This window comes from Otolemur garnettii, unplaced genomic scaffold (genome assembly GCF_000181295.1).
Source record: "Otolemur garnettii isolate 467f Iridium unplaced genomic scaffold, OtoGar3 scaffold00017, whole genome shotgun sequence".
NCBI classification, from domain to species: domain Eukaryota; kingdom Metazoa; phylum Chordata; class Mammalia; order Primates; family Galagidae; genus Otolemur; species Otolemur garnettii.
This window is the reverse complement of record NW_003852412.1, coordinates 12097229-12118191: the sequence shown is the minus strand read 5'-3', so window position 1 is coordinate 12118191 and position 20963 is coordinate 12097229. Positions and strand designations below refer to the sequence as shown.

At 41.6% G+C, this 20963-nt stretch overlaps 2 pseudogenes; one reads left to right on the top strand and one right to left on the bottom strand.

The window, feature by feature from the left end:
* The first annotated feature begins 10639 nt into the window (after positions 1–10639).
* On the top strand, positions 10640–17284 carry LOC100957399 (annotated as a pseudogene).
* Positions 17285–20185: 2901 nt separating this feature from the next.
* LOC100957092 lies at positions 20186–20548 on the bottom strand (annotated as a pseudogene).
* Between the last annotated feature and the right edge of the window lie 415 nt (positions 20549–20963).

The window sequence follows — 20963 nt, the reverse complement described above, 5'->3', positions numbered from 1 at the left end:
ACGTGTTTGCTGTGCTTGCAACTGTTTAAACCCACGGTAGTCATTTACACACTGTCAGTTACTCCAAAACTCAACAGTAAGGTTATGCAGCTTTGGGTGAGAATGAGTAACAGTGGGAAATCACGCAAAGGAAAGAGAGCAAGAAGGCAGAGAAGACAGGCAGCCCCATTCACATTTAAATGCAAAGCCAGGGACTGTGGGTTGTTTTCTGACAGATCTGCTGTTTTTTGCTAGTGTGTGACTTTAACAGTTCTAAGTGGGTCTCTTTTGCTTTCTGGCTTTCTAATTGGCAAGTAAATCCTATTTCTGAGAAGCAAAAACAGATGTTGCAGATAGGTATCTTTCTTTGGGTTGTCTCTGTCAGCTTTAGAATGCTGGAGGGAGGAAAAAATGAATGTTCTTATGCTGAAATGGAGCTGCCTTTGTAGAACTTGGCCCAGCATTGACCATGACTGCTAATGGCCAGGGCTGGCTGCTTTTCCCTAGGAGGAAGTTCTACGGAAAACCTGAGGCCTCAGGACTGGGGAGAACCTCCAAGGGAACCATCTAGCCCTCAGCCAGGCCTGCTTTTGTCCAGAGACTGACTATATAGTGTATTAGTAACCTTATTTTATTTGAAATACATCCTCTCACTGTATTTCAAAGTGGTTTAAACTCTGTAAAAAATATAACATCTTTACTATGGACCGGTGGAATATAAACAGTTGAAACACAAAGACTAATAACTACCTTCACAATGCATGCCTTACAAAAGATATTTGCTAAGTTTTGTTATATATAAAAATATATTTAGCTACCAACTTTACTGTCACTGTGGAAAATTGCACAAACCAATATATGTAAGTGAATAATTTTACATATAGTTAGTGTCTTTTTTGATTAAGAAAGTCTTTTAAAGAACATATTAATTATGCATCTTATGTATCCTATGTGGCTAAAACAGCTCTGTGAATAGAGACCTGCCAGTTGTTTTGTTAAAATAACAGAGTGCAGCTGTGATTAAAAATAAAAATGGATGCAGTGTGTCTGGAAGAGCTATTTTTATTTTTAAAGGGGAAGGGGAATTGAGTTATTGTTTTATTCTGGCTATACCAGAGTTTGGGGGAAGAGCATTAGTCCAGGCAGGTGTTTCCCAACTAGGACTTGCCAAGTTGATGGCAGGAATGTGTGGGAAAGTAGGCCTTGAAATGAGACACAGGGCAGTGAACACCACCAGGAAATTTTTTCTTTTTTTGCATTATTGCATTGTGGTTTTAGGGGGAACACTCATCATTTCTGAATGTAAACTTCTTAGGTTTGTAAATTCCCAAGCAACACCCATCCCTCAAAAGACAAAAATCTACATTTGAAGGAACTAGAGATTGTCTTTGCTCCCTAGAAACAGAATGGAACGTTATCTGTCCAGGAAAACGCTCCTTGGACGTATTTTTCTGAAGCGTGTTGACTCTCCAGTGTGTCTGTGGGCACGTCCCAGCTGTGTTCACAGGCGCCGGTGGTGGCTTTGAATGGGGCAGCTTCACAAAATCTGCATGAAAATTGGGAATTGTCAAAGTAATTTGCCACTTACTGACTCGCTGTCTATGCCTTTTGTGTTTTGATCAATAAAAACTTAAATCCTTTACCCAGTTTAGTAACAACCTATTCTAAAGCATTATATTCCCCCTAATCTTTTCGAGTTCTGGTTGTACAGTTATCCATTTTCGATGATATTCATTTTAAAAGGTTAACAAACGAGAAGCTAAACCAACCATACAAATAACAGCCCGAAGAACACTTTCCCAAATGTGTTGGTGTGGAGCCATTTCAAATTTAATATTCATGCGGAGGAAAGCTAAAGGCCACCAAACCAGCTGGATAAAATAGTACTGCATTTTATGACTCATTCTTAAATGAAATCTCTTAAATATTGCTAATGAAGCCAGCTCCCCCCACCGCAGCCTGCCGGGCGCCCTTTTGAGCGGCTTCAGTTCCATTTCCCTGTCTAGCAATTTGCCCCAGGCCCCTATTAAATGAATTATCACGGCCCCTAAATCATCTCTGCGGGGGTTTCCTCTAATCCCATCAAGACACTTACACTCCCTTTCTCCCCTCCTGGTGACATAATGAATTATTATTTCACGGGGAGCACTTAAAGAGGCCCCTGCGGAAGAGTGGAATGTGCCCGGGAAGCCGGAGGGCCCCGCGCCGCCTCGGGCTGCCGTCCCGCGGCCTGGCGGGGACAAAGAGGCCACCCGGCTGCCAATTACCCTCCAGGCCGCCGGAGGCGGGGTCTCGGCCCCCAGCCTCGCGTCCCCCCTCCGCGCCCGGCCCCGGGTAGCTGCTCTGGGAGCCCAGGAACGCAGGGCAAAGAGAGAGAATATAAATGTTTTCCTTAACCAGAGGAAACAGTGCCCTCGCAAACCACTTGCGGAATAGATTAAGCTAATTTATTAAACACAGTTTGCCTGGTGACTGAGCTGAGCTGAGTAATGATTTACAATTAAAAGAAGATTTAATAAGAGAAAGCCAGGGGCCACCGTGGCCCTAACTGTAGGCCATGGTGGCCGGAGAGGGCCGAGGAGGGCTCCCGGGGCTGGGTCTGGGGCCAAGGGTGGCCTCCTAGTGGCCCCCTGGTGCAGCTTCTGTGGCCACAGCCTTGGCCTGCTCAGAGGAGGAGGTGACGCCCTGGGTAGGGAGCCACCTCCCCGCGATTCAGACGGCGTGACCCTCTTCCCGTAATGGAGGAAGTGTCGTTCTTTTTTTTTTCTTTTTTCTTTAACACTTTGCTTGTGAGGTGCTCAGACCACCCTCCACATACCAGGGCCGCACCTCCTTTTGAGAGCGCAGTAGGGTCAACTAGTAATTCCCTGGAGATTCTGCAAACTTTAAACTGGAGGATGCACCTGTCTGGAGCAGGGATTCCCAACAGCGTCCAGTACCAGCAACTCTTTCCGTAATAAATAGTTTGTGATACCTCTTTTCTTATTATGGCTGGTAGCACAGGGTCATGTGCTTTTATAATTCTAAATGAAAGTCTTGCATAATAGATCTGACCCCAAAATGTAATTTAAAAAGTGAAAGAAAAAGAAAAGATGGACAGAAGGAGGAAAAAGAAAGGAAGAATGACAAAGAAAGGCAAAACATTATGATCTAATTGTAAAGTGGGCGGGGGTGGGGGGGGAGGAGTACGCTAAAGTCTGTATTTCAGAGGGTATGTTCTCCACCATGGCAACTAAAGAGTGAAGCCATCCAGTGCTTGCACCACTTTGTAACAAATAAATTTTGATTTAAAAGAAAACTAAATTGATTGCTGTTGACTCTTTTTCTTTATAATTGTTGTTTTGAAGTAGGAGCTGAATGAGTACATTTATATGTAGTAATGCAAACGTGACACTCTGCCTTCAGACTGTCAGGGTTGTTGGGAGAACTCCAAACCCAGGCACTGCACTGCTGTCAATAACACGACTTCCCCAGATGGTGACTCTTGGACAAAGATGGCGACTCTTGCACACCAGACAAAGCGGTGTGCATACTGGTCATATTCCTGGAAAAGTCAATGTGCATTCAAACTATGTAAATATACTTTTGTGCATAAAATAGAGCTAATTGCCAAGGGCTCTTCTACCTCCATGAATGTCTGATGGAACATTTGGAAGCTGTCTGAGGGATCTGCCACAACTCTTTGGCACCATTGCAGTGCCTTCCTGGAGTTGGCACTGCTGCCTTTGAAACTTACTTGTCCAGATCTCTTAAATTCCTTGAATTAGTATTTAATGCGGAGCAGAACATTATATATATGACATTCGACATTGGAGGGTTTGCAGTTCTCTTAGAACCCATTCACAGACCTGTATCAAATCTTTGTCTTCGGGGTTATCAACTCTTAGACTAAAGCTAGAATTGAGAGGTTAGAATTATAGAATTGGAAAGAACTTTTTCTAGACATTCTGAGGGAGTTGTTGATCTGCAACTCCTCAAAGTTCTGAATATGATATTCAGGTTTTGGGTTTGTTTGGGTACTGCAGAAGATTCCAGAACCTTCCTTGTTCTGGTAATGGAACCTAAGATTACCTTAGCTTTTAAGGCAGCTCTAACACTATTTCTTTTGCTCACCTTGTGGTCATTAAAAACCCTAAATCTCTCCTTATTCTTGTTAAGATGTTTGACCTCTGTACTTAGGCAGTTATTTTTTTGTATCTAAATGTAGGGCTTTATCTGAAGACCTGTTAAATGTCTTCTTGCAAAGTTGACTCTCTATCCCAGCCTCATCTAGGTGTTTTTGTGTACCAATTTTCTCCTTCAATTCATAAGCTTTCCCTGCTAGTTCTGTGTTATCTACTGTGTTATCTAGATTTTCCTGCTAGTTCTGTGTCAAAATGTTAGAATTGATTATTATGAGAAGAAAAACTGTGAGGCCTCTTTTGTCACTGAATCATTAGTAATACCACCCTAGGAACACATCAGCTTTTTCCAGGTATGCACATGAACAGCCCTGTTATTTAAGGGTGTGTAGCAGAGGAATACAATAGTGGACCTTAAAATGTTGCGTGTCTTCACTTGTTCTCTTCTTTGTTGTTGATGTTAGAAAAGTTTGATTTTTATTTTAAAAGTCTTTTAGGAAATCAGTGTTCTGCATTCAACTTCATGCTGACATTTTGTTATAAAAATCTTATTGTACCAAACTAAAATAATAAAAAACCCCAAAAAACAAAAAACCCCAGATGCTTCCCACAACCTTACCATTCTAACAAAACTGCTTTCATTTTTCCACGCCCCCTTCCATGGCTTCCAGTTTTTGTCCAGGTTTTTACATGTTGCAGGCCCCATTTTCTTCTTAGCTCCCTGTTAGAAATGGGTGTTAGCCTGGATTTTCTCTTAGACAAATAAAATTTAAGTAAAATAGGTAACAAGGGTCCTTTGACATGGTTTTGCTTAAGAGGGCCGATAAGCTAGAAATTTTTGTAGGCCTTTAAAACAATTATGACTATGAGAGTGAAGTAGAATTTTCATATTAATTTAGCAGCTTGCTTTTTAATAATTATCATACATTTATATAAGTCAGAAGTGTAAGGGACAAGAGGTTCTTGGCTCGGCACCTGTGGCTCAAAAGTGGCTAAGGCACCAGCCACATACACCTAAGGTGGCAGGTCCGAATCCAGCCAGGGTCCTCCAAACAACAATGACGGCTGCAACCAAAAAAATAGCCAGGCGTTGTGGTGGGCGCCTGTGGTCCCAGCTACTTGGGAGACTGAGGCAGGAGACTTGCTTGAGCCCAGGAGTTGGAGGTTGCTGTGAGCTGTGATGCCACAGCACTCTACCCAGGTGGATAGCTTGAGGCTCTCTCAAAAAAAAAAAAAAAAAAAAGAGGTTCTTGAGGTGCTGATTGAGTAAGTCCTTAAGTTCTGCTTTGAAACACTTTGGTTTGGAGGCCCCAGTTTGAAGCATGTGGCTTCAGTTCTGCCTGAGGGTTGGCGAAGGTGGTTGAGAGGGCACCTTCACTCATCTTTGGGTTTGGAGGGTGTGGGGCCTGGTGTACTGGGATAATTGGGGAAATTGCCTCCTCATGTGAAGCTTTTTATTTATTTACTTTTATTTATTTATTTTTTGTTGTTGTTGCAGTTTGGCTGGGGCTGGGTTTGAACCCACAGCCCTTGGCATATGGGGTCAGCACCTTACTCACTGAGCCACAGGTGCCACCTGAAGCTTTTTTTTTTTGAGATAGAGTCTCACTATGTCGCTCTCAGTAGAGTGCCATGGTGTCACAGCAACCTCAAACTCTTTGGCTCAAGTGATTCTCTCGCCTCGGCCTCTCAAGTAGCTGGGACTACAGGCGCCTGCCACAACACCCAGCTATTTTTTGGTTGCAGTTGTCATTGTTGTTTAGAAGGCCTGGGCTGGGCTCGAACCCGCCCACCCTGGTGTACGTGGCCAGCACCCTACTCAGTGAGCTATGGCCACTGAGCCACTCGTGAAGTTTTTCACATCTGTTTTTTGCAGGTGTAGTGGCTACAGCCTGGAAATGCTTGTCCATAGCCTGAACAAGTCTAAGCTGAACTTCAGTTTACACCTGCTTTTCTATCCTCTTATGCTGAGTATTGCATAGAACATCTTCACCACGAATAATTCCTATTACTTAGAAAATTAATAATCATAGCTATCATTTATACCACAAATATACCAGGCAGTAGCTACTTACATTATTCTGCTTTACAATGAGATAGGAATCATTACATCATTTTCATAGTCCAGGGTCATCTGGACGACATAACATTCTGCACCTGTTTAAGTTTGAGTAATCTAATATGACATCACAGATCCCAAGTTTTTTCTTGCATTTAAGACAAGAGAAGGTGGACTGAGACAGGGCTTTGCCCAAACAGGAAGGATCGTGGGACTGCTCCCCCAGACTTCTGCCTGGATAAAGCACAGGAACAAGGAAAAACAGAGACTTGGCAACTTAGCAACAGGGAATGACCCTAAAACAATGGAGCCTAAGAGACAGGGCTGGCACATTTGTAGGTTTCAAAATGTCAGACTCCAAAGACATATGCTGTAGCACAGAATCTGTCACCAAACCCTGGGGAGACTACAAATCAGTTCCTAAAGCAAATGCCTCCAGCCTTAGGCTGCATCAGTGTTTGATGAATAAATACATGATGGTCCTTCAGAGTTGTTAAGAATCCCTGTAAGAGAGGAATAAAGAAAACTTGGCCTTGTTTAGCACATACAATGCTTTTCAGCCTCTGATTGGAAGCAGTCAAGTCATAACACGTAATTCTGCCTTTTCTCCCCACTGAAGTTTTTTGACAAAGAGTTATTTTTGTCAAATTCAAAAATCATTCTGGGTAATATTGAGTAGGATATAGGGGCAACCTTGTTCCATAGTTGAATAAATGGTAAGTTTTTAAATGTCCTTCACTCTTTAAAGAGAAAAATAAGTGGTCAGAGTCTTCAGGGTTGTTTTGAAGGTGACCTTTAGCCACCCCCTGAGTCTCTGCTTCAGCAAGGTCTAATCCATGGAGGCGTGACTAATGCAGGCCGTGTTGTTGCTGGGTCCCCCGGAAATACCAAGGATCCTCCTGAAAATCAATTCTAGACCTTATAGCATTATCAAGTCTTCTCAGTTCTAGATGGCAGGAACAGCTGTCATCATGCTGGCATACGGTGACATCAGAATTCCAGGACAAATCAGTCCCTGCTTTGTCTGATCCTTAGAAACCCTATTCATGGGGATCTGTGGATCCAAAACATTTTCTTCTAGCAAGTTCCGTCAGTATGCTTGGTTCTGCCATCCACATGAATAAAACAAAAATAACAACAATAAAAAAAAAAAAGACTTGTGAGTTTGGTCACAAAACCTAGGGCATTTCAATGTCCCAGTGATTTATTACCAGTGAAAATAGAAATACCACAGGCTACAATATCATTTATCATATAATTAAATTATCTTTCTGGAAGAGAATAGACATGACCACGGAAGTGATTTAGAGCTATCCTGTCTTTTTCTCTGGGCCTCAGTTTCCTTGCCTGCAGTGGGAAAGTCTTGGGCAGGATGGTCTCTGGATCTCACAAGGCTCTTGTGAGATCCTTTAAGATGCTGTAGACACACAGGCAGGTGAAGCTCTTACACAGAAGTGGCCTTCTTGGGCTGTGGATTCATTGGTAGCACGTGCTATCTCTGCCACACAACTTCTTAGCCTCACAAAGCCTCAGCTTCCTCACTGGTAAAAACGGAAATGAGGACAGCCCAACTTCATAGGGCTACTGCTCTGATCATTGAGGAAATGCACGTCGGCCTCAGAGAAGGAAATCTCAGAAGACACTCAGCCTAAATGAGTTACCATAATCAGTATTAGGATCTCTCCTAATCTCTCCTGGAATAGCTTTTTTTTTGCTTATTTTCCTCTTTACTCTCTATCTCTCCTTCCTCCTCACTATATACTTTCTGTCACTATCTCTTCAAATTTATTTTTACCACACAAACCATCCTCAAGAGTCAAACTTTAAAGCAACCAGTAATGAAGGATTCCAACCTTAAGTCTAAGAATGAGCAATCCTAGGGCCTAATCCTAGATCTTGCAAGGTGTATCAGTTCATTTTGTGCTGCTATTACATAATGCCCAAGGCTAGGTCATTTATTATATGTAGACATTTAATAGCTCACAGTTCTGGAGGCTGGAAAGTCCAATATCAAGGTGCCAGCACCTGGCAGGGCCTTCTTGCTGTGTCCTGAGGTGCTGGAAGGCATCACATGATGGAGGCAAGGGACAGAGGGAACAGAGAGAGAGAGAGAGATGAGTGACGGCAAACCCATATGATAGCAAAAGCCTCTCACATGATAGCAAACCCATTCCCATTATAACAGCCCTCATGGGGTCCTCATGAACGAACACTTCCTTTTTTATTGTTTTGTTTTTGGAAACAGGCTGAGTGCAGTGGCTATTCACCGGCCTTATCACAGCTCACTGCAGCCTCCAACTCCTGGGCTCACGTGATCTCCTGCCTCAACCACCCAAGTAGCTGGGACTACAGGTGTGCACCACAACATTGGCTAATTTTTTTTATTTTTCATAGAAATGGGGTCTTGGACCCCTTGGTCTAGAACCTGGCCTCAAGCAATCCTGCTTCAGTCTCCCCAAGTGCTGGGATCATCAGCATGAGCCACCAAGCCCAGCCCTAAACATTTCTTAAAGGTTTCACCTTGAAATACTGTCACGATGGCAATTACGTTTCAGCATGAGTTTTGGAGGGGACAAACATTCAGACATAGCACAAAGATCATAAACAATTCTCTCTGCTCTTTTTGCCTTACAATACACGCATATCTACTGCCCCCCCCCCCCCCCCCCCCCGTCAAGCCATTTACATGGACACAGAGGTGTGTAGGTCAAGATGTGTATGTTGTGGAGATGTGTAGGAGCAGCTAGTTCTTCTGTGTGCCTTCATTTTTCTGTGTTAGAACATAGAGGACTGGGTTTTCCTTAAACGCTTCTCTGGAGGAGGACTACTGTTTTGGCCATGCTTATGGAATCTTATTTTCTTTATGGTATATTAGGGACACGTAATAGGTCGAGCATTTTCTTCTTAAGACATAAGTGTTTTCCGCTCAGGTTACCTGAGGTTGAATAAACATTCCCGTGAACAAGCTCTTTAGAACATTTCTATTTTCTCCTTTCCATAAACCTAAGCAAATCTTAATTAATGCCATTTGCTTCAAAATATGCCCAGTTCATTTCCAGGCTGCCAAGGCAGAGTCAGGGTTCAAGTTGCCATATGTTGACAGGGAAAGGTCGATAACGCTCTTCCTAGTCCAGAAGGTGTCCTCCTTGGTCCCTGAGCATTTGATAAAACCCTCTTTCCTCATTTGCTATGCAAATCCACTCCATCTGCACTGTCTCTTCTTGGAACCAGGTTTCTTTGGGACAGGAAACCAGGACGACAGTCATGGGCATCTGACGTCCTCCACTCTTGCCTTGTGGACCAAAATATCAGCTACTTCAAGGAACGCTTGTATGAGCCTCACTACTGCATACAGGATAGAAAATTCCACTTAATAGTCTCCAGACCCCTTCCTGGGATGTGTTATTAATTATTTCTATAACACTAATGCCAGAAATAAACCAGAGAACTAGCCCTGCAGTATGAAAAATTGGAAGCAAAATCTCCGATTTGTAGTGTAAGCCGCCCACTGAGTCATTCTCTTTCTGGCTTTACTGCTTTCTTAACAATAGAATGGTTTTGACTCTTCTTCTTTTATCCCCATGTAGGGAAAATGCCTTGGAATCACAGTCTGCTCATGGTTTTCCACAATGAACAAATGTCGCTTTTCTCTGCCCTTTGTTTTGGAGAAGTACTCTAGCCACTGTTGAAGGATTATTGTTCTTGATGGATGGAAATGCAGATGATGAGACCTGGAAACGTGGTGTAGTGGATATGGGGTGCACCACTCAGGGCCTCCCTGTAAAACTGAGGCATTCATTCCTGGAGCTTCTAGGAGTGTCATTTGCTAAAAGATCTCAGCAAAATCACTCTCCAAGAATTGTCCCTTGCCCAAGGGCGCTGCCTTGCCCAAAGTTATACTCTTTTCCAGGAGTCAGCCTGCATCCAAGGCACGGCCAGTGTGAGGACCAAAGGGGAAATAACTCTGCGGATCATTCTACCTCCAGAACATTCTGTGGACCAGTTGCGGTGACCGCGTAGTCTCAACTTCTTCCACCCATTCCTATTTCCTTCTCTCTCACCTCCAGGATGACAACATCCTCCAGTAAACCTCTTGCAAGAAACCTTCACTTCAGAGTCAGTTTCCTGGGGACTCTGACTTGTAACACTTAGACTAAAAATATCAGAAATAGTGCGAAGCAGCTGAGAGTGAGAGTCTGAAGTCCCAATATCTATATTTCCCCCTAAGAATATTATACTCGTTGGGCTAAAAGAGTTGAAGAATTTGGGGATATCAGTTGCAAAACAGGAAAAGATATAAAAGTGAATGAAAATGATGGCTATGAATGAGAGATGCATTTTAGAAGATTCTTTTTAAAAACAAAAGCACCACAAAATTGCTTTAACATCAGACTGGTAAAAACCATCAACTTTTTATCAAATAGAATCCTATTACAAGAAGTTCTGAGACAAAGATCAGTACCAGTACCTTGTACCTACCATGTTAGGGAGGCTCGGGGATGATGAAGGCAGAAGAAATCGGCTGCCGGTAAGAACACTGAGATACAAACGTAGGTTGTTCTGACAGTCGGCTCCACCTGGATACCTCATCAAGGCTGGAATTTTAAAAACTTTTTCTTTGCAGGATTTATCAGATCCTAACATTCCATGACTTTTTCCTTCAACACATAATTATAGCAAAAATAATACAACTGGTGGATGATTCAGGTAGGACCTACCATGGCTGTTTGGACAGTGTCCAGCTGGGGAATATGAAAAATAGTATCCAGGATGGCTGGATATTTTCTGGACAGCTCTCGTGTAGGTCGAAACAGAGATTAGGCTTCTTCTTTTTTTTTTTTTTTTCCTTAAAAACAAACCATTCTCAGAACTCTGAAAATTAATTTATACAAGTTAGGCATTAAAACAGCAGTATAAATAAAAATCAAAAAATATATATAGTGCAAGTAGAGTTAAAATCTCCCCTTTGGAGGTGATCACTGTTCTCGATTTGTGTTCAGACCCCATCCTGTGGCATCACCGTTGTTCTGAAGCACGTGTACACCCATATACAGGGCATGTTTCTTTTCATTTTCTCTTGTTTTCTTACATTGACAAGATCATACTATATAGTTTCTTTGTAACTTGCACTTTCTCACTTAACGATGTTTTCATTAATATTCTTTTTAATCTATTTTGTTCAAAATCATACTGGGCTATTCCTAACCACTGCATTAGAATTAAATTTGATGCTACATGGCACCTTGACTATTTCGAGGAATCAAATTGCTTAGCTAAGTGAGACAAAATTAACTGTTTCAGTCTCTGAGTACAAATTCTTATTTTTCTCAAAATGCAGAGAATTACATTTTTCTCTTTTTGTTCAGACTAATTGAGTTGAGCCTGACTCCAGCTATAATTCTTTTAAAATTATCCAAGCAAAATTAATTCCAGCTTTAATCCCATTCTCAAAGTCATCTTAATATCTATATCTTTTTGCCTTGGTATTATCCTGCCTCCTCCAAAGATGTGTGTTAACAGAGCTGGGGGAAGGGGAGGAACCCGGTTTCAACCACTCAATTTTTGCTTGTATTTGTTTCCAAACCCAAGTGGCTTTTTTTTAGCAGCAAAGGTGCTCTCTCCTGCTCCATCACTGGTCTGTAAAGTAAATTGCAAAAAGCTACCAAAGTCTGGCTACATGCTCATAGCGACTGTTTAAACCCATTACTTTCTCTTTTAATCAAATCACTGTTGTGTCAAAATATACGATTCTCGCCATGAATCTCCCCAGCTTGTTACAGGTCACCGGTTGCACCTTGAAAATGTTTGCTCTCCTAAGCATCTTCTCTCCAGCCTCCAGCTAAATTGCTCCACACCAAGCTTGATCATTTTTCTATACACATAGAACTCTAATTAATATAAACATAATGGCACCCAGGACCTGCACTGTATAAAGAGAGGAAGGGAAACCGCCCCGGTGGTATGTATGGGGGAAACATCATTTGCCTTGTGGCAAAATGGAAATTAGACAGATGTAAACATTCAAATTGTGTCAAGGAAAAGAAAAAGCAAACGCTGAAAATTCCTTATCCCTGAATTACTGGGAGATTTTAGCCTTTATTCTTTTCTGCCTTAAGAAATATTTTATATAATGCCGCCAGAGGGCCAGTAAGGGAAATAGTAATTATGTTTAAACAGCCACCACTTCACTAACATAAAATATTTGTACAGGCTCTTAAACATGAAGTTAAGTGCCAGAGGCTATTTTCATTGTTTAATGTATTAAGTAAATAAAAATGTATCTAAGATGTGGACACACAATTAGTTTTGAGTTATTTATCCTGGAGTTTGTATGGTTTAGAAAAACTCCATCTTCTTGGCTGCAGCTGTCCTAATGCATTTAACTTCAGCCATCAGCTATGATTAAACACCTGCTGTTGTGGGAAACAAAGCACACTAATCCAATATGTATTTCTGACATCTTAAATATCACCCAGTCCCCTGACATCAGGCACAGCTTTTCAGCGGGATGGAATTCCAGAGCATATTTTTCTAATTTATGGATGGACAATAAATCAAAATTAAGCCTTGGGCAATGAAATATACATCAGTGCAGAATGAACTGACTGCAAACGAGGACCCTGCACAACCGAGGGGAAAAGGATATATTAATAGAATCCTAAGCTGCAAACCCTGAAGTGAAAATTAAAGAAGTTTATTTCACATTTTCCCCCCTATAAAGACAAAATGCAAAGACAGAAAATGAAATGTTTTCTATTTTTCCATGCATGGCACCCGAGGAGCACATTTAGATTAAAAAAAAAAGTCACTGTTTTTAAATGCTGGTATGTGGGCGATTCAAAACCAAATCTTCAGGGTGTTTTTTCTTATTTGCAATATGTAAGAGAGTTTGCAGTACTTAGTTCAGTTTCAGTTTTGCTATTCTGGAAGAGCGAACAAAGGCCATTGTTGACAGTCATTAATTTCTCCTGAGAAAAGATCCGGAGAGGGGACAGCCTCCCTTCTCAGGTGGCCTGTGTTACGCTGGGAGCTATCCAGTGCTGAACGAATCTTCCTTGGACTGACCTCCAGCTGCTCTGGAACCTGGAGAGGAGGGGTGACCTGAGAGCTTCATTCTCATCGGAGGTCCTCCAGAACCTCAGCTGCAGGCCCATGACCTCGCTCTGGCCCTGTAGACCCTGGGCTGAGGTCGCGTTGGAGCTGCATATGTGGCTTATCCTTGTTGCCCTTGACACTGCCAATCACCATGTGTCTTTGGCAGAACTGGCTGGAGCAAACATCATATTCACAGGGATAACGTTTTGTGTTTATAGGCATGTCAGGTCTCTTAACAAATATTATTGCTTGATTCCTCACTGCATCTCTGTTAATATGATTGCTGGTAAACATTTATTTAAACATCAGGGACAGGGATATAGAGCAGCCACAGAACTGAGAGCTGTGTTGGGCTGCCTGGGAAAGTGGTAGAACCGTGAAAGGAACCCTGCCAACTGGCTGCCCATTCTGTCACCCCCAGCTGACACAAGTTTCTTCAGATTATTCTTCCTAAAGCACTTGTATCTATAGAATAATTATTTTTGTAGATTTATGTATTACTGGCTTAATGACTTGCATAGTACTTATTTATTATTATTTACATGAACTCATAGGCGTTGAGAATGTTTTAAAGTATTCAGATTAATATGAAAAGAAATAACATACTTAGGTTAGGAATTAACCTTATCATGTATGTCAGAAAGATACCAGCATGTTCCAGACCTTGTATTTGAAAATTCTAAATGGAGGAATGAATGATGTTTTAAAATTGGCATTCTTTGGGGTCAGTAATTACTGAATCTGAGACACTTGACTAGTATGAAGCTTAAACATGAAGCCTATGTCCCCTCCACCATTCCATCATTGTAGGTTTTGTTCTTGCATTGACTTTTCTTTCTTTCTTTTTTTTTTTTTTAGAGACGGGGTCTTGCTATGTTGCCCGGGTAGGAGTGCAGTGTCTACTCAGAGGCATCACCACCATAGCCCACAATAGCCTCAAACTCCTGGGCTCAAGCGATCCTCTTGCCTCAGCCTCTAAAATAGCTTAGACTGACTTTTCTTTCTTATTCAAATCATGGAAATGATTCCTTAGAAGAAATATGCATAACCCTAGTAGGAAATATAGCTTAGCATTAACCAACTTAGTTTTTGAAAAAAGTATTTGTTCTTGGAAGAAATAATTAAAAGACCCATTTTCCACAAAGTAATTATCACAAGATTTCATAGTAATGTTGGTGATAGTAATAATAAAGTCTGATGTTAGCTGACAGCCCTGTTCTGGAGGCTTTAGGCAAATTAACTCTAGCAGTCTTTATGAACAGCCCATAGGGTTGGTACTGTTGTTTCCCCTTATAGCTGAGGACACGAACTGGAGGAATCAGTCTCTCGCCGAGGTGATGGGTGGAGCAGAGAAGCAGACTTGGCAGTCTGTCTGCAGAGCCTGCCGTCCAAGGACATTATTATTCTACAACATGCTCTAAAAGCCACACCTTAGGGCTCTAGTTAGCCTTTTGCTGAAAATAGGCAAACACATAAAGGCAATTTTTGATCTTTATGTTTTTTACTTTTAAACTATGTTTTTTACTTTAGATGCTGTGTTTTCCTATAAATTACTAAAGGTGATAACTGGTTACTATTCACAGTCACTGGCAAATATTACAAGTAGAATTATAATATTAAAAAATCCCATTCTCAGATAGTACTCTACCCCTATTTTTAGTTCAAAGAACTTTGGTTCAAAAATTCTAACTACTATATCAGTAAATGTAGACAAAAACCTATGGGTGCTGACAAGGGATAAAAAATTTTGTAACTTTTTTTTTGGGCCGGGGCTGGGTTTGAACCTGCCACCTCCGGCATATGGGGTCAGCGCCCTACTCCTTTGAGCCACAGGTGCTGCCCGGGATGAAAAATTTTGACTATATAAATAAATTAGTTTAAAAACAAATGATTTTTCGTATGCTTAAATTAAATAAAAGCATACAGTTTGGGTTTCTAACAGTCTTTTAAATGTTTATTGAAATGTTGCCATTCATCGATATTTTAAAATACATATATTGATAAGAAATACACATTTTGTAGTTGCAACATTTGTAGGAACAAAAAAAGACTAAAGTAAACAGAATCTTTCCTCACTGGTCTTTACTATTTGTATATCCCATGGTTTTCGAAATTGGCAAATTTAACCAATTTTTTATCGAGGTTCACAAGGCATTGTGTTAGGCTTTAAGGACTTAGTGCAATAAAGCTGCAAAGATAGCACGGAGGATACTGGTATACCCATCCCCCGGGGCCTCTAGTGTTAACATCTTACATACCCGTCATAAGTTTGCAAGAACCAAGAAACCAACAGCAGCACGATGTTTACTGGTCACCAGCCTTTATTTGAATCTCAATAACTTTTCTACCAGTGTTCTTTTCATTTTTATTCCAGGTTCCTGTCCAGGGCTCCACTCTGGAGTTTAGTCATCACATCCCCTTAATCTCCTTTGTTCTGTGACAGTTTCTTGGGCCTGCCTTGTTTTTCATGAGTTTTATTTTATTTTTTTCTCCTTTTTAAAAATTTATTTTCTTTTATTTAAATCATAAACACATAGATCATGAATCTTGGGAGTTTTAAAGAATACTGGTCAGGTAGTTTTTAGAACATCCCTCGATTTGGGGTTGTCTGATGTTAGGATTAAACCTGAGTTCAGGGAAGAATACTGCAGGAGAAATGCCTTTGGCATCATGTTACACCAGAGAGTGTGTGTGATCTTCATGACTCAGCCCTGGAGCTGTTAACCTTGACCAATGGCTGAAGCAGTGTTTGCCAACTTTCTCCACTGTAAAGGTCCTTTTCACCCCTCTTCCCATACTCTATTCTTTGGAACCAAGTCACTAAGTCAACCCGCCCTCAAGGGAGTGGAATTAATCTCCACCTCTTGGTGGGAAGAATAGCTACATAAATTATTTGCCGTTCTTCTGTAAGGGAGTTTTGTCCTTTTACCCCATTTATTTACTTATTCTGTCACGTATTCATATCAGGATGGACTCATGGATATTTATTTTACAGTTCAGATCCATTTGAAGCCTTGTCACCAATGTGTGTCAGAAAAGTGACTGCTTACATTCTGACTTTAGAGTCAGAATGAGTGCAGTCTAGAGGACTTGAAGGCAAGGTGACACACAACAAGACTCATGTATAACTCCTGTAGCGTGGGAGTTTTGAAGATAATTACTAAGTACAAATAGGACACATTTTGGTGCAAGTCTTTAAAAGGAGATCTAAACTTCTTACAGGGCTTGTTTGATCAGGACCTAGGTTTTCTGATTCCTTGTTCTGTGTTACTTTTATTGAAGAACTCTATTATTAGCACGGCCTCCACCACCACCACGAGGGTCCAGATTCTTCCCACGGAAAGAAGATAAGAGATAGCGAACACAATCATCGGACGACTGAGCCCAAATCCAAGCCTCTAGACGAGGCAAAACAAATACCGACATGCTCAAGAGTCTTTCAGAGTATGCTCAGACCCTACAGCTGGGTTGGAATGGGTTTCTAGTGTGGAAAACAGCTGCTTCCCAACATGTTTGCACATCCTAGAGGGGGACCAGGGGGTCTTCAGTGGTCTTCTCAAAGACCACACTTCTGGGAGCAAGCTGACCCAGCTGAAGATTGCCCAGTGCCTTGAACTAGACTAACCCAAGCTGCACAAAGTCACATGATCCATCAAGCAGGGGAGCCCCTGTGGCTATGCCATCCTCCTAGCCACCCAAGGACCCCCAGCGGGCCTGACACTGAGAGGATGCCCACAGTGGACCCAGGCCTGTGGAGGCAGCTTCTCAGGAACCTGTTCTCCTACTTGAAACAGAAGCAGGTGGCATTGGTGATCAGCCTACTAGTAGGTGGGTCCAAGGGCAGAGACAGCACAGGCACACTCTCTGCCTTCCTGCCCTGTGACAGCAGTACCTCCAGTCTACACTAAGGACAATGGGCAAGCTAGAAGAAGAACACGTGGTGATGGTCATGGTCAGAGAGACCGCCCAGCCCAACTTGTCTTTCCCAGATCCATGTCTGTGCCACAAAAGCAGTTTTTTAAAAATCTGATCCCCTCTCTACCCTACCTCTTGATTCTAATTCTCTGCTGGGTTATTTTGGTACATTTGGTGGGGATCAAAGTCCAGTCCACTACCAAAAGTAAGTTCTTAGATTTGGGGGGAATTTTATTTTACAGTGATGAGAAGAGACTTCTGTTATGTTCATTTCCAGTGTATAAGATACCATCTGCTGGGTTCTGTATTTTTTTAAGTTTTTGACTAACATATGGCAAGTTGTCAGTAAAGCCTTTGTCAGAGGACTGATTTAAAAAAAAAAAAAAGAATTCTATTATTGTTTTCAAGCATTAAGATGATTAGTATGAGAATAATAAGTCTGAAACAGGAAGTATTTCTTAAAAATCCATATTGGGATACATTGTAATAAAACTGAAACATCAAAGTCAAAGAGAAAATACTTAGTGCATTCAGAGAAAAAAGGATAAGTGACCTACAAAGGAGCTACACTTAGGCTGTTGCTGACTTCTTCACAGCAGCATTAAAAGTCATAAAATAGGGTTTATTATCTTTGAAGTGTTCCGAGAGAACTGCCAAGCAAGAGCTTTGCACTCAGCTGAATTATCATACAGAATGAGGAAGAAATAAAAATGCTTTCAGACAAACGCTAAGCGAATTTTCTATTGCTAGATTCTCAGTGAAAGATGAAATTGAACCCAGAAGGAAGCGTTCAGATGAAAGACAGAATGGGAAGCAAAAATGATGGGAGTGAGTCTAAAAAAAAATTGATATCAACAACAGCAACCGTAATTTATTGGGGGCATAAAAACATGATGAGTCTAAAATATTGACCAACAGGTGCAAGGAAAGCAGGGAGGGGTTTTTTGAAGTTAAAGTGTTCTAAGTTCTTCAACTTACCGAGGCAGAACAGACATTGATTATTTTTAAATTTTGTTAAACATATATACCAAGATTTTAAGAATTATATAATAACTAAAGTTGGTTCAGTTAATATTTTGTTATACATTCATAGTATTCAATATTTTTTCAAAGGAGTTGCTATAGAATTATAGAATGACTCATGAAGTTGGTACAACTTCCCAGTAGCCAGGCAGTGGGGAAGGACAAGAGAGGAAAAAGTAGGAAAAGTCAAACCACAGAACACAGGAAGTAAAAAAAAGAGAGAGAAAAGAAAACATGGGCTAAAAGAAAATCACAGAATATGACAGTAGAAATCATTTCAAAGATATTAGTAATAGTGTATATAATTTGCCTAAACTTACCAGTTTAAAGAGATTGTCAGACTTGATTTTTAAAATCTACCTATATTTTGCTTATAAGAGATGAATCTAGATTGTTAGGAGACAGATTCCGAGTAAATGAGTAGAAAAAGGAAGTAGGTAGCTTCATTATCATTGACACAATAGACTCCAAGGAAGAAAGTGACATGAGGGAGCCCGCAGCTGGACAGTGTCTGGAAGCAGACATCTGAAGGGCTGTCAGCACCATGTGAGAGAGATTCTACGTCTAAAACACATTTGTGGGCCGGGTGACCGTTGCTCAGTGGTTAGGGCACCAGCCACGTGGGTTCATACCTGGCCCGGGCCTGCTACACAACAACAACAGCAACAACAAAAAAATAGCCGGGCATTCTGGAGGGCACCCGTAGTCCCAGCTACTAGGGAGGCTGACGCAAGAGGATTGCTTGAGCCCAAGAGTTTGAAGTTGCTGTGAGCTATGATGCTACAGCATTCTACAGATGGAGACAAAGTGAGACTCTATCTCACTAAAACAAACAAACAAAACACATTCATGTTATTTTGTATGGTTCAAAAGGCCAGGACCTACAGGTGGAAATTAAAGAGAGGCAGGTATTGACTCAATGTGTTGGAAAGAACTTTCTAACAATGAGCCCTCGGAAATGAGAAGTTCTTGTTCCTGGGGGTATTTAGGCCACGGCCGCAGGGAAGCTGTAGTCCCAGGCTGTGGCTGCACAGGCTGAGGCAGCCAGATGGCGTCCAAATTTGTGTGTTAGAATCACTTGGACAGTTTCTTCAAAACGTATTCCAGAGGCTCTTCCCATACGTAATGAGAAGATTTCTATAACCTAGAAATCTGCATTTCTGAAATGTTCCCCAGGTGATTCTGATGTAGCCAACTCAGAACGGATCCATGGAGTGGCATTTGGGAACCACTGACTAGATGACTTCTAAAGTTCCCACTAACCATGACACTGGATAATCAAATGGATGTTTTGGTAGAGATTACTAGAGATTAGGGAGGTGGCACCATGGTTTACAGTGTACAGAAGAAAATGGAGGCTAAGAATATCTGTGACATTAGGTGTAGGCGTTTCAATATCTGGGGAACTAGGGAGAACAGCTCATGCACTTTCTTTGATGTTTATAAGCTTTTCAGGAAATGGTGGTGAAGACAATGAAAATTAACGTACTCAGAAGAAATGGCCAAATGGCCCCACACGACTTATTACATCTCCGACACCGTCATATTGCATCACCATGTCACCCAGCATGCTGCTGGCATTGTTGTAAACAAGTTAAGGGCAGAGTTCTTGCCAAAAGGATTAATGTTACATTGGGCGTTACTCTGTTACAAGCCCAGTGGCCCAAGTAGTGTGTCTTAAACTTTTCAGAGGTTTGCAGATCACCTGAGAATCTTGGTCAAATTCAGGTGCTGATTCCAAGATACAAATTTCTAACAAAGCTCTCTACTTCTCAATTTACTATTACACTAAGGTAACCAGATTTTAACAGGTAAAGCAGGACACCATTGACTGGGGGGGTGTTCTTTTTTTTTTTTTTTTTTGACCAATCTTAGTTTATTTATTTAAGCCATCTCCTGCCACAAGTAAAGGGATGGAAGACTGGTAATCATATGATAAAAGAAGATGAGGTGAGCTTGAGGTCCCATACACTTTCGCTGGTCCACATGCAGAGTTATGGTCCAAACTGATGCTGTGGTCCTCAATGTCTGGGCAGTGGTCTAGGTTCTCTTTATTCATCTTCATAGCCAGTTGGAAGCGGATTCATGGGAGGGTTGTGGAATAGTATGGTTACCATCTCCCCAGGGAAAGGGCTTGGTCCTGATGCGAAGATGGGAGTAAAGGATGAACTCAGATCTTTCTTGTTCTCCATGACGGGATTTCAAATAGACATTCAGCATATTCACTCCCAACCTGGGAAGGGTGACAAAGAAGGTGAGTGCCCTCCTCACCGTGGGCACCACTCAACATGGGCCACCCCAGCTGTGGGTGGGACTGACCCAACAGCCCAGAAAGCCTGAACGCATCTGCCTCCATTTTTGACCTGGACTACCTCCAAAAATTGGGACTTTTAAAAAACTCTGCGGGACGTAGGACAAATTGTTAAAAATCAGGACTGTCCCGCCAAAAGCGGGACGTCTGGTCACTTTATACTATACACATAAGTATTCTAAAAACTATTTTTTTAAAATTTTATTTTAGGGAGACACCATCTTCCAGTAATTCACCAAAATGACAGACACAGAGGGAAAGAGGAGAGGTGCTTGCTCTCCAGGCCTTTTAGAAAACATGGGGTCATTCCTTTGGCCACATACATGGGACTCTACAAGCAAGGTGATATTGTAGACACCAAGGGAATGGGTACTGTTCAAAAAGGCGTGCCACACAAGTGTCACCATGGCAAAACTGCAAGAGTCTACTGGCATGGTTGTAAACAAGTTAAGGGCAGGTT